Here is a 26016-nt window from a genome sequence, read left to right as displayed (position 1 = left end):
CCAAGCATACTCGCTCTCTAGAGCTCACTGCTGCATCCTTCCGGACTCTGGGGTCCTGCAGGGTTCCCACTCAATGATCTCAGAAGGCACCCGAAATGTTTTGGGATTCACTGCGCCCTCCCTGGAAGTCGTAAAAGTGTGCGCCCCTCCATAAAACTTTTGAGATTCAGGCTCTAGGATCGCCCTAAGCGCCATGCCGTGACTCTTCCAGGTTCACAGCGCGAGCGAGTCAGGCCTCCCGATGGGGTGAGAGCTGAGTCCTTCCCAGCTCTTTGTTTTCCACCAATCCACACCCCAACCTGGACAGGGGTGTTGGCGCCTTTCCCGACCAGGGGTGGTCGTGTTGGCTGGGGGCCCTCACTTCTCCCAGGTCTCTGGGTGGGTGTTCATAGTCCCTGGGCGATTTTTTCCCAGACCAGCTGGCCAATCTGTTCCTTCAAACAACATGTTCTCCCCTGGAGTTGCTCAACCCCTGTATTCGGGGGAGGGAACAGCGAGTCCCCTCTCCTGGGAGCCCTGAGGCAGACCCTGGAGCACCGGGCCTGGGGACTGCACACCCCCAGACCCCACACTGATCCCCGGGTCTCTTTTGTCCTGAAGCAGACTCCCTACCGTTTGGTTTTCCAGTGATTGCAATAATCCCAGATGTCCTGCTTTCAAAAGTGATTCGGTAACCCAGTCCACTTGCTCTGCCTCTCCACCGGTCTGCGAGTTTCCCTCCTCTTCACAGAAACCGAGAAAAACGCTGCCTAGAGCAAAGCTGCCATCTTCCTTCCCATCAAGACAGAATTTTAAGAAATGATTGCACGCAATGAATGCATGATTAAACTTTTAAAGGTGAAGCCACTGTTTCCTAAATACATTTTTTTGTTGTGGCAGTTTATTTTCCTGACATTAAAATTGTTTTTTGTGGTTGTAAATTGATATATCTCTGTAAGGTTGTTTCTATTGACTTTTTATTAAATTAAAATATAAATGCCTTTTTATGCCTTTTTGAGTTTAACTTGTTCCCTTAATTTAAAAACTTTCATCCGAGATATATTTGGTGCTTACAGGAAAAATTAGCACATTTGATTTTTTAATTGAATTAAATAGCTCTAAGAGTATAATTGCTGATACTAAAATCTTTTATAGGGAATAAAATTAATATGCATTATAAATTCATATTAAACTAATAACAGCAGATGAACATAAATAGTGATTTTCATTTCAATAATTTTTTAAATATTACATTTAAAACCTCAAATTATTCTATTCTTTTATATTAAAATACTTCCATGATTTTTATCATTCATTTGTATTATTTAGGATATTGTGGAAATGACCCTGATCTTTCCCTCTTGAAATGTTTCTTTTCCTTTAACTGTACTTAATTATGAGGTAAAACTACCACCAACAAAATGGGCCATTGATGTTTGTTTGAGGATGAATATTGACAGAGTAACAAAATCAAATGATAATTTTATTTATTTATTTGATTTTTGTTTGTTTTTTAGACAGAAAAGGACATAGAGACAGAAAGACATTGATTTGTTGTTCTACATACTTATGCATTCATTTATGACTTCTTGTATGTGCCCTGAGCAGGGATAGAACCTACAACGTTGGCATGTGTGGATGCTGCTCTAAACAACTCAGTTAACCTACCAGGGCCTCAAATGGTAATTTTAAAGAGCTAACAATCACATAGTTGCTGCACAAGTCCATTCCTCATTCTTGACCTCCATGTCAAATATAGTGACAACATTTGCTGTATGGTTGGTTAGTTGTGTGCGTGTGTGTGTGTATAGGAGCCTAGTGTAAAATACCTTTGGCTCTCTAGAATTTTTTTCTAAAATTATTAATTAAACAAATAGCACGATGATCTCATGCCAATCACCCCATACCCCCTAAAAATAATAGATTTAAAATAACTTTAATTAATGATGGTATAAAAATTGCACTTTTAACTCTGGAATATAAGTAACCCTATGAAATATAAGTGTAACTAGATTTCTCCCAGGACTTTTCAATGTGCATTTGATCATAATAACACTAATACTCAAATCTCACAAGCTTGTTACATTCACCCATCTACTGTTAGATCTTCAGCTCCAACCAACTTCAGCTCCATTTACTTCAGGGAATTCCTGGGATCCACCCCCACTCCCCTGATCTACCCACAACCCACAGGACAAGTCTTCTCCTCATGTTAATTTAAGTCCTTTTGTTTCTGTGCTCTACTAATCAACCCTCATGAGCAGGGAATCTCACCTTTGGTAATGCAGCCTCCTTGTGCTCCTTAAAGCTGCAAAATGTTGAGGTGCAAAGTCCTGTATTTTGGTCTCACAACAGGGGTGCTAGATTGATCCTTGGTGTGTTCTGGAGAAAATACCTTTCACCAAGTCTCTGGATTTCACAAGGAGGCATTCATGTAGTTTTCTGACATCCTCTCATGAAAAGGGTTGCTTCTAATTCTGCCCATCTTTGTTCCATCAATACCACTCTAAACCATCCCTTCCATATTACAAATGACCCTTATGTTAACTCAAGGTCTTTTTCCTCTAGCTAAACAAAACAAAACAAAACAAAAACAAACAAAAACAGTTAAAAACCAAAACAAATAAACAAACAAACAAAACCCAACAACTTCAGACTAGAAGGAGGACTACATGGTCATATTTGTCATAATAGTCATTTAAATTAACCTTGATAAGAGCTAGAATAGGTCTGCTATCCCTCATCTATAATTCCAAAATCTAAAATACTCTGAAAACTGACTTTTTCCAAATTTAGTACCCAACTTATTCAGTTCAGTAAAACTTAAATTTAACTGACTGGGGTTTATGCTTCATAAACTTTGTATTCTATTTACTGTAGATATTTAGATGAGTGCTGCTTCAGAGCCATTTGGACTTCTGTCCAGTCACAGTGTATGAAAGCCTGTTCAGAAGGTATCAGCCATGTAATATGAAAAATAGAGACATTTATTGAAGAAGATACAAGATACAAGAAACAATGTACATAGGACAATGGTGCCTCAATCCCCTTCAAAGTAGGCACCTTGGGGCCCCACACAGTTCTCCCAATTGCCATCAGCTACCCTATCATATTTTCCTGATCTCATGGATGGTCTGAAATCTCTTCCCTTTCAAAGGTGGTTTTAGTTTTGGGAATAGCCAGAAGTCACAGGGAGCCAAATCTGGTTTGTAGTGGGGCTGAGTCACCTGGGTAATTTGATGTTTTGCCAAAAACACTGCACAAAAAGTGATGCATGAGCGAGCCCAAGCTGCTAATCACCAGGTGCCTGTAGCTGTGGCCTTCTGAATCATCCAAATAGTTTCCACAGAAGAATGTTCAAGCATAATGCAAAATTTGATGCAGATTTGTTGTTCTACTTGCTCATTTTGAATGAGACAGCCACACAGTACATATGCTCACTTAAAGGCATCTACTACCCCCACTTACTAGTACATTGAAGCCGACACTGTTCAGGCATGCACTGTCCAGTCCACTCTCTGTGGTTGCCAGTTTACTTCGATGTCATGCACACTGTTGTCACCTTATTAATAATGGTTGGACGTGTTCTGGACAGACCTCATATACTCCAGATCACTTTTCTAAAATCTAACATTTCTGAATTCCAAAATACATCTGGTCCCATAAGATCATGTACTTGCATGTGCTCGTGTTTTTGAGATTATATGAGTACTATGTATTGAAAGAAAGTATAAATATGTGGAAGAAAAGGGGCTACATATTAATCTGACAAGCTCAGGGGAGGCCTGTGAGGCAGTCTTACATGCTCAGAATCCTAAAGTAATAAAAAATAATGTTCTAAAATTAAAAATTAACTAAAAGTAGTTCATAGTGGGTAGTCATGTCCTAGGCCAGTATTTTTCCCTAACAAAGATCAATATTTACCTTAACTGAGCCTACCTATTGCCTTTTTGCATCTATGATAATGTAACTTTGAAATGTCAAATAACTTCCCTTTTTTCCAAACCCATTGGGCACAAGCTGAGACCACAAATCCCCTCATTGTTATATCATGCTAATTGTTGACTGTTGACTATCTCTTACACTCCTATGTAAAAAAAAGTATGTGTCTATCATTTTACCTTTTATCTTATCCCAGAGATTCCCCAACTTTGCTTTCTTATACCTCCTCAATCTATCACCAATGGATTTCATGCAACCCCCTTATGTCTCCTCTTTTGATTATAACATAAAATAAGGTCCTAAACTGCCATTCTCCAGAGCATTTCTCAATCCGTCGAGATAATTGCTTTCCAGCAATTGTCATCAGTTTGGCTTTAATAAACTCACCAAAAATTCTCTACAGGTTTGAATGTTTCTTACATTGACAAATATAACATGTGAAAACAGAAACAAAATTGCTAAATGGAATGAAGGGAGCTTCTGGGTAGCCATTCTCTTTCAGAGAAGTTGGGCCTGTAGGCAGCAGCCATGGCACTCAGCCAAAACAGCATGATCCAAAAGCCCCACTTCCACAAGGACTGGCAGCAGCATGTTGCCAAGTGGTTTAACCAGGAAGACCACAGATACACAACCCGGAAAGCCAAAATGTACCACATTACCCTCTGCCTTTCCTCCAGACCCATGTGGCCCATAGGGAAATATCCCATATTGAAGTGATACACGAAGTGCCCCCCATTAGAGGTTTCAACTTGGAGGAGTTAAGGGTGGCCAGCATCTACAAAACAGCTGTATAGATCATTAGGATCTTGGTGGATCCAAGGAGGTGGGACAAGACCACCAACTTTCTGTAGGCCCATTTGTCATAGCTGAAGGAATACTACTGCAAACTCACACTCTTCTCTGGCTGCCCTTAGCACCCAACAGGAGAGACAGTTCTACTGAAGAGCTCTAGTTTGTTACCCAGCTGACAGGACCAGTGAGGCCCATAAAGAATGTCTACAAGAAGGAGAAAACCAGGGTCATCACAGAGGAGAAGAAAAACTTCAAGGCCTTTGCTGGTCTTTGCATGGCCTGTGCCAATGCCTGACTCTTCCATATCCAGGCAAAAAGAGCCAAGGAATCTGTAAAACAGGATGCTGAAAAGAAAAAAATAAAGTTCTGTTGGTAACTTACAATTTAAAAATAGAGAAAAATGAAGAGAATCTCTAGGATTTATTTATTCACTCATTAATTCAAAAAACTTTTATTAAACCTCATTATGTAATATCTGCCTCATAATACATTACAAATTTCCAAATGCCATATTTATACCAGTCCACTGATCATTATCATTCTTAACTATTTGTGTTGCTGTTATTAGAATTGATTGCTAAAAAATATAGTCACTAACCAATCTATCAATACTAGGCTTATTGTAAATACCAGATACTTAGTTGTTTTAAATTACTATTCTTTATTATGTACCTGGACCCGATTCCAATGTGCATGTGTGTAGAAACTTCCCTACAAGCAATTCTCTGACACCCTAGTTGTGTCCAAGAATTTATTACAAAAAAATGATACAAACCAACAGCCAAAAGAAGAGATTCACAGGGCAAGGTCTTGAACAAAGAGGTTCTGTTTTCTTGAGAGCTTGGGGCTCCAGCTTGCTGGTATGAAAACATATTCTAATTTCTCAACCTGGAAGCTCCTTGAACCTCTCCTTTTTGAGTTTTAAATAGAGTGTTCATTAGGCATGACTGATTAACTCATTGGTCATTGGCATTTGATTCAACTTCTAGTCCCTCACCCTAACTGGAAAATGAGAGGCTGGGACTGAAAGTTCCAAACCACTATTCTAGGTTGTTTCCCCTGGCAACAAGGCCTATCCTTAAGTGCTTTTCAAAGGTTGCCTTCAATAACATAAATCCAGTGGTGGTGGAAAGGGACTTGTTATGAAACAAGGTACCCATTTTCCCTTTATGGCTCAAAATGATTTCAGAAACTCAGAACAGGAGACCAAATATTATAGCAAAAGATGCTCCTATTACTCTTATCACTAGGTAAATTCCAAAAGTTTGGTGAGCTGTCAGCAGGGCACTGTGGATGAAGACCAAATATATATATGAAAGGTGTACTTTGGTTTCTTAAAAATCACAATATTACAACTTATAATGGATCTGTAAACAAAACATTAGCCCATAGATCACAGATTGATGATTAATGCAAGCTTTGCATTATTTTAGAGACAGTATTGCACATGTGCCACCTATGTCCCCAAAATGACCCAGAACCAATAAATTTCAGTCTACAAAATTTACATGTGGAAATTGTGGCCACAAGAGTCCTTTAAGGAGTGAGAAATCCTTCACTAAGGAAAATCCAGTACCTAGACCAAATGTGGACAAACATGGAACTGATGGATCAAACCCTAACGTACTGGAATTCCCTTGTGCTTTCTCTTGCCCCTCAACCCTATACCATAATTTGTCAAGCTCCTATCAAAACTTGCCCTGCTAGCATTACCTCATGCCACCCTGTTCTCCCTAACCCTTAAAAGTTAAGGGACTCAGCATTAAATAAATAACTCTTTCTTTTCACAAAAGGCAGTGTCATAGTTTTGGTTCCTATGTGCATGGGGCAGCAGGCCTTTGCTTGGTAACATAAATATATGTTTGTTAAAATTATTTCAAATATTCTTTCTTTACTAAACTTAGAGATTTTAAATATTTTATTAATGAGAGAGAGAGAGAGAGAGAGAGAGAGAGAGAGAGAGACATCACATTATGGTTCCACTTGTGCATTCATTGGTTGCTTCTTGTATGTGCCCTGACCAGAGGTCAAACCCATAACTTTGGCACATTGGGACAGTGCTCAAACCAACTGAGATACAGAGCCAGGGTTAAAATGGGAGATTTTAAATCTTAGAAATGACCTGGGGCATCCATCTTACAAGTGACCTAGGAAATGTATTTTACAAGTCCCTACTGAATTTACACTTTTTTCAGCAATGGATAACTTTAAGGGCTCTCAGTTTTACCATATTTCCTAATCATATATGTATCTATGAACACATACTGAAGGGTAGTTGAGAAAATTATTATGAAGCATAAGTCTTCTAAGTGACTAAAACCATCATTCAAACCAATACAGTGCAACTTAGGTCTGTTCTGTGTGTTTTGTGTGTATACTTTTTAAACCTTCTCCTACATTTATATAACACTGCTTGTCAATATTCTTATTTTTTGTTTCAATTTTCAATTATTAAAATCATATGAAGTAATTAAAGCAGAGATGTGTTCTTCATTATATAAATGAAAAAACTAAAGTAAAGGTAGGGTATTTTTGCCTCAGGACAGAAGGACATCTATTGCATTGAGTTGAGGGCATGAGACCATCATTCTTCTTTTTTTCTTTTTCAAAAATCCTACCTGAGAATCATTTCTTTTGTAATTTTAAAAAGAGAGGAAGGGGGAGTGAGAGAGAGATAGGGAAGGGGGAGAGAGAGAGAGAGAGAGAGAGAGAGAGAGAGAGAGAGAGAGAGAGAGAGAGAGAGAGAGGGAGATTGATTTATGGGTTGCCTCCCTTACGAGCCCTGCCTTGACCAGGCATCAAACCCACAACCTTGGTGCATGACCTGGCCAGGAATAGAACCTGCAACCTTTTGTTGTACAGAATGATGCTCCAACAAACTGAGCTACCCAGCCAGGGCAACACCATTCTTTTATACCCCTCTTGTCTTTGTCATCTAGTGGTATTTCTGTAAATTAGGCCATAGTATAAGTATGATGTTTATAAATTACTTTTCTGCTGTTTAAATAGTGACATTCCTTCACCTTAGTGTTTGTGCCAAAGGATGACACTATTCAGTACTGTGCGTGTTATCTTAATTAACCATCAGTTACATTTTCTATACTATTTGTATGAACTGTACTTTATCACATCATTAGACTTTAAGTGCTGAATTAAATGATGTGCTGAACTTTTTAACGTGAAAGTAGAATTTAGTCATTAAAATTGATAAAATCTTGAAGGGAGAATGTTAAATAATTATTTCCATGCAGTTTTTAAATAGATAACAGAGATCCAACTAAAATGTACATTACTTTTTGTAATTTAGAAATAGTTTCTGTGACAGAAAATACCTACTAGGGTTGTAGGTTCGATCTATTATTAGGGCACATACCTAGATTTCATGCCCAATACCAGGTCTAGGTGTGTACAGAAGACAATTGATGGATGTTACTTTCTCACATCCATGTTTTTCTCTCTTTCTTCCTTCCTCTTTCTTTAATATCAATAAAAACATATCCTTGGGTAAGGATTAAGAAAAGTCATGTTAAGTTAATATTTAACTCACTAATTATGAAAGGGTCTTCTAAGCATAAGAACAGTGAAATAAGTTGCAAAACAAAGGATTTAAAACTTTAAATATGTAAACACTTATATTTCTGCATCGTAGGAGCACCATAAGCAAAACATAACAGGAAAAGGCATATTGGACAACTATACAGACCTTTATGACTAAAATGAGATTCATATTAGTGATTCCCTTCCTATTTCCTTGATCTATACAAATCTTACTCAGGTTTTATAGTGTAAATCAAGTTCCAGGTCATCCATGTCATCTTCCCTAGGTATTCCAGCCTGCACTGATGTTTAAGAACTTATAATATATATTGTGGGGGAAGAAGAAACTTTCCTCTATCTTCAACATTCTTTTGGCTGGCCTAACAATTAAATCTACATGAGAAAGATTAACAAGAGAAAATGAATAAATTTTATTACATGCATATAATGGGAACCCCATACACGAAAGGTTCAGGTACAGAAAATTAAAATGTGGTATATATGGCACTCTGAGCAAAAGATGGTGTGAGGTGCCTTGGGACTTCAAAAGATTATTGCAAAATAATAACAGCAGATGTCTAGTCACTAAAAGGATGTCCTGCCCTATAGGTAAGTCATAAGAAGGTATCTCTAGTAATCTTTTACTCTGGGCAGATCCTTAACTCAAATTCTTCTAGGCAGTTAAAGGAATGGGCATGGGGTGAGGCAGAAATTTCTCCTGAGCCTACAGGGTTTCAGTTATCTCTAGTTCAAAATAATCTGCATAACACAGAGGCACATCTTGTGGTGACTTGTTCTAAACCCCTACAGTATCATACACCATAATATTTAATTATACATTGTCTTGTATAATTCTTAATGCTAGATATGTGTGTGTCTTCTCTTGCAGGTCAGATCATAAGCTCCTTCAGACAAGAACCATATTTTATAGTGCTTCTATAATGCCTTGAATGGAAGTCCACTAAACACATGGTAGGCATGGAATAATTATTTATATATCAACTGACTGAGTATATCACCCTTCCATAATATAGATCAGAGAATCATAATGGGTCAGGCACTCTTTCCTAAATTGTCCAAAAAGAAAAAAATGAGTTTCAACTCCTATCAAATGGAATTGTCAAAAGTACATGAAATGTTATTTCAGTAATGAAACATTAGTCACAATTTGTTTGAGAACAGTGTAAAAATTACACATTTTTAAAATATAGAATATAAAACAAATAAAAATATAAGCGTTTTGCCCTGGCTGGTGTAGCTCAGTGGATTGAGTGCAGGCTTGAAAACCAAAAGGTTGTGGTTCAATTCCCAGTCAGGGCACATGCCTGGGTTGTAGGGCCAGATCCCCAGTAGGGGGTATGTGAGAGGCAAACACACATTGATGTTTCTCTCCCTCTCTTTCTCCCTCCTTTCCCCTCTCTCTAAAATAAATAAATAAAATCTTAAAAAAGGAAAAAATATCATTAAAAATATACACGCATACAGGTATTTTGAAAAAACTGTCTTACCAAAACAATTCAATCATTCCCTCTCTTTCCAGTTTTTTTTTTCTCCTGACCTGCCTACATGAATTTATTTATTCATGTGAATCTTTTCTTCCTTGATCATTGCATATTTAAGCTATAGGTAGTGGCAATCTTACCTTATAACTAATTATTTGAAAGTAATATAAGAATCATAGAAGCAACCTTTAAAAGTAGCCTTTTTATATTTATAGCTATTTCTATTGTGAAAATGGGTACAGGGTATTGCTGCTAATAGAGTCAAGAATTTTACTTCCATTGATAAGATCAATGTTATTGTGACTATCTTTCTTAGCTTGATAATATTAAAAATTCATCTATCTAATATTCTTTGTTTTGATTCCGTTCTCACCAAGCAACTTTATGACTATAACTTGGGTTCAATATATGTGCCTACAGAGGGAAAATATGCTGGTCATGCAGACTTCAAGCCTTTCAGCAACTGTGATTTTTTTAATCACTGAGAACTAATAGTCATTATGTTTTTGTTGTTATAATTTGGTTCAATGCAAATACTCTCTTGAAAGACTGGTCTTTTTTAAGTGTATTACTAACATGGGGCTTCTGAAGGTAAAACCATGGACCATCTGCATTTCTGTATGTGACTTACTTTCACTATTTTGAAATTCTACACCATAATACTTAATGTGTTTAGGACCACCTAACAGAATAGAAGCTGCTAGACTAGGGGAAGAGATTCCACACCAGATCTGTTTCTTGGAAGGACCTTGGAAGAAAATCTCGGTAAAACCATGCAGAAGTTTATTTCCTTATTGTGTGCTAGAAAGAATCCACCTGATTGTCCAGGAAATAAATGAACTTAATTTATTATGTTTTTGACCATTAAATGTTTAAAATTCTGGCAAATAATATATAAAAGTATCTCTTCATACCACACAAAAAGCATTTCCACAGTCAAAAGACCATGTCTTAAGCTATTTTACTATCCATGACAAAATACCATAATTAAATGTATTTTGACCTGTTCTTCAGTTTTCTCTATGATCTTGAATATTGGTTGCTTGGAACAAACACCAGAATTCATGCTGTATTACATGTCTATACCAATTATGTCCATTTACAATTACTTTTTCACTTAGACATTCTCTAGCTACTGAAATATTTTTTATGGATGGGAGTGCTCTTTCTACAATGTCCAAAACATCTCCTTTTTCACCTTGTCCTTCCCCCAAAATGAGAAATTCAAAGATTCAAACCCAATCTTTGATATAATCATATTTATTTAAGAAGTATAATAACCTATTTTCCATAGGACAGATTGTATGATTATAACAAGAACAGAAAGCTTTTGAATATCTAAAGGCTTTTCCAAAATTGGTTTTGATTATTTAGAAATAAGTGAATCATCACCTATTGATTAAATTTCTAAGCATGTGGCATATACTTTATAAAAAAACCCCAAAATGCTCACACAATCAAGCTTTTGTTTTTATTTTATAATCCTGATTATTTGAAAGAGTTAGAGGTATAGTTGACAAACAGAAATGGCACTTTACCTCCTTTAGAATTATATGATAAATTTTAAGAAATTAAAATTTATGTGCTATGTAATTGGAAGGTCTGTAATCTTCTCAATATTTATATATGTATCTTACTTACTCAAGATATATGGAAGTATAACCCCAAACAAGCAATACTGGGCAGTGTTCATAGCCTTAGTAGGAATCCTTAGGGAAGCAAGAGAACATCTAGTTTATCAGCTATATCAGCTAAATCATCAATTGGGTGGCATGTGGCCAGATCACTGAAATATTCATAAGAATCACTTTTTAGTAGGGGACCTTAAATCATTCATTAATAAATTGGCATGTTGTGGTATTTGTAGAATTTATATCAGGGTTTGTTTATTGTAAGGCATATTCATATGGCGGATTCATAAGGCATCATCATATTCTCTAAATGATTAAAACTAAGATGTATTTTTGACAAAGAATAGCCTTCTGAATTGTGACTGAGAAATCAGGGGTAGAAGTAAGCTATAGTTATGCTGCCATCAGATATTAAAAGACAGAATAAAGTTAAAGAAACACTCGAAAATAAGACCTATGTTTTCTTACTGCTTGTTTGAATGTGACCAATAATATACATAGGACAAATCACCATTTTTGTGTGTCCTGTTTTTCAGCCATCAAATGGAGTTATTGACATACTATCTTTGCTCTGCCTTCCTTATTCTGACTTGCCTAAAATCTCAATCACTGAAGTATTTTAAGAGCTGTTATTGAGCATCAGAGATAAGCAAGAATGCTTGCCCTTCAAGTCTCACTTAGTTCACTCTGGTACTTACCAGGAGCTAGGATATGTGGTTTATACAGAAATACAAATGACTTTGTAAACAAATATTTAATTATACCCAGCCACAAAATGAGTATGGTTTTATGACAAGAGCATAATCATCAAGCGACACAAATAAATTGATGGGAAATGAGAAATTCTGCTCTGGAATTTCTTGCCAACTCTCTGGGGTGTAGGCAATGGGCTTGTGAAAAAATCAAAAGAAATAAAGAAATCCCATCTGGTGTTTAGTTCATATTTTATTAGTGAACAATTTTCACTTAGGATTTTTGCATGTAAATTCCAGACCGCTGTTTCCTTCTCACTGTCAGTGGATTCTGGTTATTGCCCATTTCATCATTAGCAGCTATAATAAAGCCAGCACTAGTCTTCAGTAGATGGTAAACTCACCACCCTCATGTGTGTTTGGCATCATGGGCCTGGCCAAGTTATAAGCTGAGACACAGGTGGCACCTTAGAAGTGTTCAACCAAACACCAAGTCTGTGGACAGATTTGAAGTCTAGTAGATTCCATTTTTTGCTTAACAGGAATATTTAATTATTGAGAGTCCTCAAGTTAATCTGTTGCAAAGACTCTGAAATTCTTAGAAATGGCACAAATGATATGGTCCTCCCTTTTTTCTCTGCTAGTGAAGAATCATATCCTTCATACTTCCCTGGTTTGTTTACAGTTTTTCACAGTTTTGCCAATAACCTTCTGCTTAGACAATTCTTTCATGTAGAACTGTTATAAATGCTTCCACATAAACAAAGTCTGGGGAGAAACTGACTAGGCTTCTATCCACCAGGCACTCCAATGATTACATCTCATGAAGGCAAAAAACTTTCCATTGTGGTGTGAAACTATCCAAGGATGAAGACATTCTTGTTACCAGAGAATAAAAGACATTAGGTGTTGTAATATTAAAGTCCCCAGATGGAATTCCCTAACTCAAGAGATAAAAAGCTGACTTAAATTCTACTTGAGCATCACAGTCTTGTCCTCTTTAAGGTGACATATTTATGTCCTAGAGAATCTGTATGTGTCTATGTGTACAAGTGTAGAAATATGTATATAACTCAGTATCATACATTAAAATTATACTAATTTTAGGAAGCAAGAATTACTGGATAGACTTCTGGGTGGTAGAAGATGGCGTCAAGGTAGGTGGGAGCTGAATTCACTTCCCCATGCACCCATCTGGGACACCTAGGCAATCTTCTGAAGAACAGAGTGAATGGCCAACAAAATTACAATTTATATGAAGTTTGGAAGTCAAAGATTACAGAAGATGTTTAAAAGCAGATGGTAAGGAGATGGAGCAGGATGATGGGAAGAACCATGAGACAAAAACAGAGCCCAGGCCCCCTCTACTTGGAGCATCCAGGAAGACCAGCAGAACACGCTTGACAGGTTCAAAGCCAGCAGGAGGCTTTTTTTTCTTTCAAGTTTAAGAACATTACACTGGGAGCTCTGAAAGAATCAAAGACAAATCCAGAGAGAGATCAGGAGGCTAACACCAACAAGTGAGACAAAATTCACTTTGCTATCCTACAGAACTTGAATTTTATTTTTTACTTTCTAATTTTTATTTTATTTTTGTTATTATGTTTTAAATAATTTTATTTTTTATTTCTCTTCCTTCCATGTAGTTTTCTTTCTTTTGTTTCTTTGATTTAATTGCTTGATGGATTTAATTTGTTTCCTTTTCATATTACATTTCTATTTTCTTTTCCTTCACTCATATTCCAATAACACACTACTCTTGGTCTTTTACTTTTTATTCTTTTTATTCAGGTCATATATTTCTTGTCATATTATTGTTTTTCCAATTCCCACACAGCACCTTTCCCTGGTCTTGGCCTATTTCACTACCTTACTGAACTTTATTACTGTTGCGATTAAACTAATTCTCTCACACACTACACCAAGTTTCTATCCCTTGTTCTCACTATGTCTCACCATCTAACCTTGCATAAGTGCTCTGCTTTCTGAAGTAAGCTCACATTCTTTTTCCCCTCTTAATAAGAGTCTTATTTTTCTTTCACCTTTTATAAAAAGTGACTAGTTGGGTGAAATATCATGGTTATTGCTATACTTCTCCAAAGGATCTCCTATCTGTTTTGGTACTTTAAATCCCATAAAATTGTCTCCCACTGTCTTAATCCATTTAAATTTCAATGAGCACCTGATCACATACAAGATAAGGTGGGAGCTGTAAATTCCAGTAAACCTGTTGGGGGAGAGAACCCACCAAAAAAGGAGCCACCAAGATGTAAAATCAAAGTACAACAAGAAAAATGCACACAAACAGAATGAAATGGCAATCCTAGAACATCCAGACGAGTAGATCAAAGAAACCAGTACACTGAGTCCCACAGAAATCCTATCATAGAAGTTCACCCTACAAAGACAGCTAACAAAGCACAGCATCAGGAATCACAGGAACAAACAAAAAGACTAATGTAAAATGGGGAGACAAAGAAAGAACCTTCAATCAAAAGGAATGGAAGTCTCCCTAGGAAAATAACTAAATGAAATGGAGGTAAGCAAAATATCAGATAGAGAATTCTGAACTTGTATTTATGTTGTTCATATAGAAGTAAATATGAACTATAAAATAAGAACCAGGAAGAAATGAATAATATAATTTCTGAAACAAAAAACACATTAGAAGGAATTACAAGCAGGCTGAATGAAGCCATGGCCCAAATTAGTGAGCTGGAATACAAGGTAGAAAGAAAAAAACAGGTACAGCAGCTGCACAAAAAAGACTGAAAAAATATGAATACAACTCTGACAAGTCTAGCAGCTGACTTCTCAACAGAAACACTATAAGTCAGAAGGGAATGGTAATAAATATTCCAAGTAATGAAAAGCAAGGGCATGCAATCAAGACTACTCTACCAATGAGGTTCTCAATTAAGATGGAAGGTGAAATAAGGAGTTTCCTAACAAAAGAAGGATGAAAGAATACACCTCCATCAATCCAGCCCTGAAAGATATACTAAAGGGACTGCTATAAGAAGAGGGAGGGAGGGAGGGAGGGAAGGAGAGAGAGAGGGAGAGAAAGAGAGGGAGAGAGAGAGAGGGAGAGAGAGAGAGAGAGAGAGGTACAAAGTGGGAAAAATAAATAAATACCTATCACTAATAACTTTAATGTTAATAGATTAAATGCTCCAATCAAAGGATATAAGGTACCTGAATGGATAAAAACCAAAAACCAAAAACCATGATCTGTACCATGCTGCCTACAAGAGACCCACCTCAAAAAAAAAAAAAAAAATGGACGCAGTCTGAAAGTGAAGGGTTGGAAAAAAATATTCCAAGCAAAAGACAAGAAAAAAAAAGTGGCAGAACAATACTTATATCAGACAAAATAAACTTCAAAACAAAAGCCACAAATAGAGACACTGAAGGACACTTCATAGTACTCAATGGAAGAAACCATCAAGAAGAAATAAATATTGTAAATGTATATGCACCCAACATAGGAGCACCAAAAATATAAAAGGAAAATCTTGGAGGATATCAAGAAAGATATAGACAGCAACACAACTATACTAGAAGATTTAAAGACTCCACTGTCAAAAATAGATAGATCATACAAATGAAATATCGACAAGTATATTGTAGAATTGAACACTGCCCTAGATCAGGGGTGTCAAACTCATTTTCACCAGGGGCCAGGTGAGCCTTGCAGTTGCCTTCAGAGGGTCAAAATAATTTTAGGAGTGTATAAATGTAACTACCCCTTAACTATTAAGGATTTAAAATTACATTCAGCCCTTTGAAAGCAATGGCAAGGCTGATGTGGCCCCCAGTGAAAATGAGTTTGACACCCCTACCCTAGATCAAATGGACTTAACTGATTTTACACACACACACACACACACACACACACACACACACGTATACATATATCCTTTCATTGCAAAGAAGCAAAATAACATTATTTTCAAATGCACATGGAACATTTTCAAAGATAGACCACAAAGAGGACACAAAACAAGCCTCAACAAATTCAATAACATAGAAATCATATCAAGCATTTTCTCGGACCACATGGGACTGAAACTAAAAATCAACCTCAGGAAAAAAACCTCAAAAACACTCAAATTCATGTAGATTGAAAAATGTGCTATTACACAATGAATGGGTTAAGAATGAGATCAATGAAGAAATAAAAAATCTCTGAAAACAAATGAAAATGAACTCATAACGGGCCAAAACTTATGGGACACAGCAAAGGCAGTGCTGAGAGGGAAGTTCATAACAGTACAGGGCTAACTATAAAAGATAGAAAAAATTCAAATAAATAACCTAACCCTACACTTACAAGAACTGGAGGAACAACAGCAGAGATAGCCCATAGCTAGTAGAAGTATGGAAATAACCAATATCAGAGCAGAATTAAATGACATAGAGACTAAAAGAAGACTTCAAAGGACCTGTAAATTCAGGAGCTGGTTCTTTGAAAATATAAGCAAGATGGACAAGTCTTTAAGCAGACTCATCAAGAAAAAAAGAGAGAAGAGCCTTATACAAAATCAGAAATGAAAAAGGAGAGATTTCAACTGATACAACAGAAATACAAAGAATTGTAAGAAATTATTACAAACACTGATTATATATATGATAAGAAACTACAAAACCAGGGTGAAATGGAAAAATTTGTAGAAAAAATATACTCTCCCAAAACTGAATGAAGAGGAAGCAGAAAGCCTGAACAGACAAATGACAGCTGGAGAAATTGAAGCAGTAATCAAAAACTCTTGACACACAAAAGCCCTGGACCAGATGGTTTCACAGGGAAATTTTACAAAACATTTAAGGAAGTGTTAACTGATATCCTTCTCAGAATATTCCAAAATCCAAGAAGAGAAAAGAGTACCAAAGTCTTTTTACAAAGCCAGCATCATTCTAATTTCAAAACCAAATAAAGACACAGCAAAGAAAGAAAACTTCAAGCCAATATCACTGATGAATGTAGATGCTAAAATCCTCAACAAAATATTGAAAAACCACATCCAGTAACATATTAAAATGATTATACATCATGATCAAGTGGCATTCATATGAAGGATGCAATGACAGTACAATATTCTCAAATCAATAAAGATAATATATCACACAAACAAAGGAAAATATAAAAATCACATGATCATATCAACAGATGTGGAAAGAAGCCTTTGAAAAGGTACAGTGTGCATTTATGATAAAAAACTCAGAAAAGTGGGAGTAGAGGGAGCATAGTTCAGCATAATAAATGGTATTTAGGAAAAACATACAGCCAACATTATACTCAATGGGCAAAAACTAAAACCTTTGTCACTAAAATCAGGAACAAGGGAAGGATGTCTGCTTTCACCACTTCTATTCAACATAGTATTGGAAGTCCAAGCTACAGTGATCAGACAATAAACAGAAATAAAAGCCATGAAAAATTGGAAAGAGGGAAGCAAAACTGTCATTGTTTTCAGGTGACATGACAGTGTAGATAGAAAATGGCATAGGCTCCACCAAAACACTACTTGACTTAATAAATGATAATAATTTGGCAAAACAGCAGGATACAAAGTTAATATTCAGAAAATCAAAGGCATTTTAACAGTAATTATTTTATTTTATTTTTTACTTTATTGTTATTCAAGTACAGTTTTCTGCATTTTCCACACCACATTCCCCACCACACCAGCCATCCCCACCTTTCTCCCCTGATGCCACCACCCCCTTGGTTTTGTCCATGTGTCCTTTATAATTCTTTCCCTTTTCCCCCCATTATCTTCTCCCACTTTTTGTATACCAACAATGAAATATCAGAAACAGAAATCAGGAAAAATAATCCCACTTTATATAGCAACAAGAAAAATAAAGCACCTAGGAATAAACCTAACCAAGAATGTATAAGACCTGTACTCAGAAAACTACACAACACTGAAGAGAGAAATTCAGGAAGACAAAAACAAATAGAAGCATGTATTATGTTCATGCATTGGAAGAAATAACATCATCAAAATGTCCATACTACCCAAAGCAATTTATAGATTCAACATAATCCCTATTAATGTTGCGCATGGGTCACCGGCCAGCAGTGACCATGGAACGCTGTGGATGGCTTGCCGAAAAACACGCGAGAAACAAACACACATGCACAGAGACAAGACTAGTTTCTGTGGGGAAGTAGAGACAGAAATGGCCACCCCCCTAGTGGGAAGGGCCTCGATTTACCATCCATACATGCTTTTATTGGGCTCATTTTGCATAATAATTCAGGTAAAGTACAGTACTTATCAGGGGGAAGTAAGAAATCATAGAAAACAAGGAACTCTGCTGGTCTATTGAGTCGGGGTCAAAGAGCTGTAAGACTTTGAGGAACCAACTTCCTCCTTGGACCCCTCTCATTCAACTGAGAGCATTCTTAAACAAAGAAGGTTTCACAGTAATTTACATGTTCTTTCTTAGGCCTGATCACCCAGGGAATCTGCTCCTTTTCAGCACAGAGCTGCACCACCCTGTCATTGTTTCAGGCTTAGTTGGGAACTAAGGCAATAAGGAGATTTTCTCCCTGACGATGAGAACTCAGGCCATGTCAAAGCCGAAGAGCGAGGGTCCGTCACCCCCTTTTGCTGCAGCCCCCCAAATCCTTCTTTTGGGGGGCCTCCCAAAGTGATCGTGCCTGCCTTAGGTCGTTCCCCCCGTGGGGAATCTTACCCGTCTTTGGCTAACTGACCAAGCTTTTTGGGGTTCAGTTATGAATAAAGCAGCAGAAGCAGCATTCCTGCCAGGGAGACAAGCCCTTGTCTCCTTGCTGGCTTACGGTTCCAAGGGCGTTCCCTTAGCCTTAGCCTAGGTGGGGGTTTCAGCTTCTGATACCAGTCAGGGCGGTTCCCAACATATTAAAGCACCAATGATGTATTTCACAGATACAGAACAAATCATAAATGGCCCTGAATAGTTTCAGCAATTTTGAGAAAGAAGAACAAAGTAGGAGGGATCAAAATACCTGATACCAAACTGTATTAGAAGGCCTCTATTTTTAAGCCTGGCACTAGCATAAAAACAGACAGATAGACCAATGGAACAGAACAGAGAGCCCAGAAATAAACTCAAGCCTCTATGGTCAATTAATTTTCGACAAAGGGGGCAGCAGCATAAAATGGAGTAAAAATAGGCTCTTCAAAAAATGATATTGGGAAAGCTGGATAGCTACTTGCAAAAAACTGTAACTTGACCACCAACTTACATCATAAACAAAAATAAACTCAATGTGGATAAAAGACTAAATATAAGTCATGACATCATAAAAATCCTAGAGGAGAACATAGGCAGGAAAATCTCAGATATTCCAAGCAGCAATATTTTCACTGATATGTCCCCTAGAGCAAGAGACATAAAGGAAAGAATAAACAAATGGGATCTCATCAAAACAAATGCTTCTAAACAGCATTAAAATTAAAACAGAACCAATTGTATGGGAAAACATATTTGCCAAGTATATCTCAGACAAGGGTTTAATCCCCAAAATATATAAAGAACTCACACAACTCCACTCCAGGGAGACAAACAACCCAATTAAAAAATTGGCAAAGAACTTGAACAAACACTTCTCCAAGGAGGACATAAAGAGGGCCCAGACACATATGAAAAAGTGTTCAGCATCACTAGCCATCAGAGAGATGCAAATGAAAACCACAATGAGATACCACTTCACAACAGTTAAAATGGCCATCACAAACAAATCAACAAGGAACAAGTGTTGGAGAGGATATAGAGAAAAGGGAACCCTAGCACACTGTTGGTGGGAAGGCAGACTGGTGCAGTCACTGTAGAAAATACTGTGGAATTTCCTCAGAAAACTGAAAAAGGAACTGCCTTTTGACCCGGCAATCTCACTGGTGGGATTATGCCCTAAGAACCCTGAAACACAAATTCAAAAGAACCTTTGCACCTCAGTGTTTATAGTAGCACAATTATAACAGCCAAGTGCTAGAAGAAACCTAAATGCCTCTCAGTAAATGAATGGATCAAAATCTATGGTACATTTACACAACAGAATAGTATGCAGCAGAAAGAAAAAAGGAGCTCCTACCTTTTGCTATAGCATGGATGGATCTGGAGATCATTAACCTAAGTGAAATAAGCCCAGTGATGAAAGAAAAATACCATATGATCTCATTTACAAGTGGAACCTGATTAACGAAACAAACAAGCAAGCAAAATATAACCAGGAATACGGGGATAAAGAACAAATTGACAGTAACCAGAGTGGTGGTGGAAGGGGATAATGGGGAGAAAAGGGGGAAGGGTTTTCAGGTGCATGTATAAAGGACATATGAACAAAACTAAAGAGGGTTAAGAGGTGGAAGTGGGCATGGCTCTGGTGGGGGGGAGTGGTGGGGGAAAATGGATATAATTATACTTGAACTAATCATTGGACTAATACTTGAACTAATAATCATTTTTATCCAATTATTTGGAATTTTTCTTAACAGTTATGACTGAACTATATAAGTGAAGGCAAGTAATGTACATTAATGACATATTACTATCTATATCATTTTCCTGAATGTATTTTCCAGAGCTCCAGTAAGTACTTAATTATAATATATCCATATTATGATTCAAAGTACTTTACACAAATCAACTGCCAGTCTTCATAGCTAAAGAGTGTCATGAAGGATAGTGGGAACGTTTGTCTGTTTGAGTTAGCTTTCTTGGGTTTTTGATATTTACATTGAAATATTACCCCCTAGTGTATCTCATCCATATAAAGCTAATTTTATGCTGTTATTAAAGCAGATTGCAAGAGACACTGACAGTTGAAAAGGCCTAATGACCAGCTGAATGGGAAGATTTCATGTTTTCTAAATGCTAACTTTGCCAGGATTTTACATGGCATTTTTATTTTGCTACAAACATGAATACCTAAGTCTTGTTATAAAATAAACTTACCCTGTTAAATCATCACAGGTGGAGTACAAGAGAACTTGAAAGGCTAATTGGTATATTCCATATTTTGAGACCATAATCCTTTGCTATCTAAATAAATGTTGAATATGTAGACTTTAATTTTTGCCTCAAAATTCGTAAAAATATAATCCATATGGATAAGAAAAGACATCCTCTAATATAATCAGTGTCTATGAATCATTGAAAAATATGTTGATGACTTAGGGAGTAAAATCAAACCAATTACTTTATGTCCTTTACTATTATTCCCTACCTCAAATTGTTTGAGGAAATATTTCACTTTATGACTAGTCATGTCACTGAAATAATAATTTCAATCATATAGTGCTTTTTGTTTTAAGTATTTCTTCGATATTACCTCATTTACTTCTCATAACAATTCAATGATATAGAGTTCCCAGTACAAGATTATTTTCATAATACTTCTTTTTTTAAATTTTATTTTAATCATTGTTCAAGTACAGTTTTCTCCCTTTTACTCCCAATCCAGCCCACCCACCCAACCCTCCCCACTTCCCTCCCATTAATGTTTGTTGTAATTAATCAGGAGAAAAAATAAACATTTAATATCTTCTTCATCCTCAAATTTTTAACTTTTATTCACTAATCCTTCTGAGAATTTCATCACATTCTTAGACTTAATGGGTACAGTCAGCTGACAACTGCCTCATCTTCCAACCAACTATTTTATCAACACACTGGCATCTGTTCCCATACAATAACTACAGTACAAGCAACAATAATTACAATCTATTTAGGGCTTACTATGCACCAACAATTACTTCTATACATTTCACTCATTTCAACCTATTTAATATTCACTATAACCCCATGAGCAATGGGCTATTACTATATTCACATTTTTATTTTTTTCCAGTTTTGTTGAGATATAACTGACATATATAACACTGTATAAGTTTAGAGTGTATGACATAATGATTTGATGTATGTGTATGTCATGAAATGATGTTAAACATACCTCAGATAGTTACAAATATTTTTTCCATGTGAGAAATTTTAAGATCTATACTCTGTAACTTTCAAATATGCAATACAGTATTGTTAGCTATAGTCACCATGCTGTACAGTACATCCCCAAGACTTATAGCTGGAACTTTGCACCTTTTGACTCTGTTCAAACAATTCCCCCATCCCTACCCCTCACTCCCTGCTCTGGCAACCACCAATCTAATCTCTGTTTCTATGAGTTTGGTTATTTAGCTACCACATATCATCCCCATTTCAGTGAAGAGAAAACAAAACATATTTGTCCAAGGTCACAGACAAATAAAAACAAGTGGCAAACACAAGATCTGAAACCAAGAAGTCTGTCTCCAGAGACTGACTCTAAATCCCATACTCTACTGCCTTGTTGCTGTTATAAAGAAGTATCCTCCTAAGAATGTGTTCCTTCATATCTTGAATTCTATCCCTTCTCACCTTCACAAATACTTTACTCCTGCAGTTATGTCTGGTTTCTACTAAATTATCAGCTTCTATCCCTTTGCTGAACTAACCTTGCTGTCATTTAAATAGGCCTCATGTCCCCCATCTTAAAAATATAACAAGTAAACAAACAAACAAGCTCTCCATTTTTCTATTCCCCTTCAATGATAACAGTTCTTCCAATACTTGTCTTTACTCACTTACTCAACTTCTTGATATTTATTTATTTTTCAAACCATAGTATTGAAATACTATTCCAAATACAATAAGTTGTCACTTAATGTTGTTGATAGGCTCTGCAAATTGAAGCAAAACAATGTATAATAAAACCCATTTTAAAATAGGCTAATTGATATAAATAAGAGTTAAGTTCTAAGAGCTGCTCATCAATGTTATCATGAAACTACATTGAAATAACATTATTTGAAGACCTGCTATAATTATCTATATTCACTAACTTAACTTTGTCTTGGAAAAGCTCTCACCAATGATATCAATGACTTATATTTTGACTAAGGCAACAGTGAAATCTCTGATCTAATTTTATTGACCCATCAGCAGCACTTGGCATGGACAACAAGACTGTTGTTCTTAAAGTTTCATCTAGTTTTCTATCTCTCTAGAAACTTTTACTCGGTCTCCTTTGCTGGCTATTCCTCCTAAGAATTTTAGAAGTTGAAGTTCTCCAGGACTCTTTTCTTTCCTTTGTATACTCTTACCCTACCTCATCCACTTTGAAATGGGAAAAGTTGGCATTCATGCTGCCTGTCACCTCCAGAATCAATAAGCAGAGACAGAGATTGAATCTTTAAGAGTGCTTTATTTAGATGGCTGGCAATCTGAGAAGAAGGAGGGTTATGTACCTTAAAATACTGTCTTACATTCCATTTCTAGCCAGACATTTTATAAGGAGGAAAAAGTGTAGGTAAGGGATTTGGAACTCAAGAAAAAGATTAATCACATAAAAGCTGCAGTCTAGCAATTTCCCTAGTGTCCATTCATCTGTTAACTGGTTATTCTTTATCTGTGTCCTGGGTGATTCTTTATCTGTGTCCCAGGGTGGGGGGGGTTTCCCCCCACCCTGGGACACAATGGCTCAGAAACCATCTTGATTGCTTGCAGTCTCAGTTGGGCATGAAGGTCAAATTGCCTGTGGTTGCCTGAGTCAGGGTGAGTCATATCTTCAGTTCCAGAAACAATAGTTTTTTTTTACATGGATTCATTACTAAGCTTACTATTAACCTAAAACTAAAATTTTCTAACTCCAGAGTTCCCCCATCAACATGAGTTTAAATCTACATGCTGATGCCTCTCAAATATAGCTCTGCCCTGAACTGATCTTCTGAACTTTAGAAATCACATAATATGTACAGCTCCCTACTTCACATTGCCACTTGAAGAGTCTTACAGACCTCTCAGCATCAATAGATCCCAAACAGGACCACAGAGTTCCACTTACAAATCTGCTCCCTGCCAAGAGCCTTCTCCTTGTGAATAAACACCCAGTTGTTGAAGCTAAAAACAAAATGTAGGCATCATCCTCAATTCTTCTCTTTCCTTCAAATTTCAGGTCTCATTCAGTAATAAGTGCTGTCATACCTTCAGAAATCTATTTCCTAAGATAATTCTATCATTAAAATGTTTCAAATTCATTTGTGTGTTGGAAAACCCCAGTCCAAGTCACTATCATTTCTCACATGGATTATTACAATTTTCTCCTTATTTGTCTCCCTGATTCTACTTATTTTCCCTCACAACCTGTTCTCTTTATAGCACTTACAGTATCTTTTGAAAACATCAAACTTCTCAGTTTAAAACCTTTCACTGTCTCTCCATTAAACTTAAATAAAATCCAAACCCCTTTGCATGGATTACAAGCTACTATATGATGTAGCATCTTCCTATTTTTCCTATTTTTCCACTCTCAGGTTCCTCCACCATCTCCCTCATTAATTATGCTCCAGGCAGACTGGGTAGTCTTATATATTAAGCTTATTTATTTTTCAGGGACTTTGAAATATACAGATATAGACGTTTTTAATTGTATTTGGATGAGTTTTCTCCCAAATATTTTCATGGCTGCCTGTTTCTTGTCTTTCAAGTCTCAACCCCACCTCTCCAGGAAAGCTTTCCCCACTTACCCTGGCTAAACTGGTCACCTAGTCACTCTCCCTCAAAGTAACCCAGTTCTTCTTATTCTTATTATTTATCATTAGAAATCTTCTGATTTATTTGCATTTTACTCTCTGTCTACCCTCTGTCAATCTTGGATCCTTAGCATGGGATCTTTAGCACCTAGAAAGCATGTAGACCACAACAGGCACTCAATAAATTTTTGCTAGCACATTAACTATGATATTCTTACATCTACAGATGGAAATTCAAAAACATGGTAAATATGGAGAGTGGTTACATGAGGTCATTTAAAAGTGGAACAGGAAACCCTATTAAGGGCCTTACCCCAAATACAGAACAGTCTGCATTACAAAACGCCAAACTCACATAGATAGACAGACAGATAGATAGATAGATAGATAGATAGATAGATAGATAATAGAAAGAAAGAAAGGTGATAGATGAATAGACAGACACAGACAAATTATTTTTTGGCTTGGGTTTTCTAGGTCAACTTCATAGCCTCTCCACAGTCCAAGTAATTTTATATCATTGGAAGTAAGAAATGCTTCATAGATGACTATGAATTTGAGTTTGCCAAACTTCTCAATAAGTATGAAGCATATATGTATAGGGAAAAGATCACCCAAAATAAAAATATATTTATAAATTATAACACTTTTTCTTTCAACCCCAATATAGTAAAATTGTAGGTAAACATCCCAAAACAATGATCATTATAAAATTAACTCTGGTTGGTGTGGCTCAGTGGATTGAGTGACAGCCTGCAAACCAAAAGATTGTTGGTTCAATTCCTAGTCAGGGTACATGCCTGGGTTTCAGGGCAGGTCCCCATTTGGGGGCATGTGAGAGGCAATCACACATTAATGTTTCTCTCCCTCTCTTTCTTCCTTCCTCCCCCTCTCTAAAAATAAAATAAAGGAGAAGAAAGTGGCAGCAAGGTAGGTGGGAGCAGAGTCCACTTTCCCCTGTGCACAGGTGGAACACCTGGAGGATCTTCTGAGGAAGAGTGAACATCCAATGGTATCCCAGCATATATGAAGGTTGGGGGCCAAAATTATAGAGGACATTGAAAAATCTAATGGTAAGGAGATTGTTTTCAGATGGTAAGGTACCAGGGACCAGTGCAGGGACAACAGCTGCTGCAGCCCCAGGCTTGGTGCCTGCAGGCCTGACACAGGAGTCTTGGAAGATAGCCAGGTCAACAGCTCCTCCCCTGCCTAACAAGGAGGATAGAGCAGCACCAGAGAAATGGACCCACATGCTTGAAGTTGTGGGGGGGGGGATACAGATGAAGTGGCAGACGCACAGGGACAGTGTCCACTCACTGAAACTATGGATGTGGGCTGGGTCATTACCAGAGAAACTGGGGAGCTGGGTGATGCCTGGAGA

The 26016-nt window shown here is 36.8% G+C and overlaps 1 pseudogene; it reads left to right on the top strand.

The window, feature by feature from the left end:
• Positions 1-4403: 4403 nt before the first annotated feature.
• Positions 4404-24994, top strand: LOC114504849 (annotated as a pseudogene).
• The last annotated feature ends 1022 nt before the right edge of the window (positions 24995-26016 follow it).

This window comes from Phyllostomus discolor, chromosome X, assembly GCF_004126475.2.
Source record: "Phyllostomus discolor isolate MPI-MPIP mPhyDis1 chromosome X, mPhyDis1.pri.v3, whole genome shotgun sequence".
NCBI lineage: Eukaryota > Metazoa > Chordata > Mammalia > Chiroptera > Phyllostomidae > Phyllostomus > Phyllostomus discolor.
Note: the sequence above shows the minus strand (reverse complement) of the source record. Positions and strands in the feature narration are given on the sequence as shown.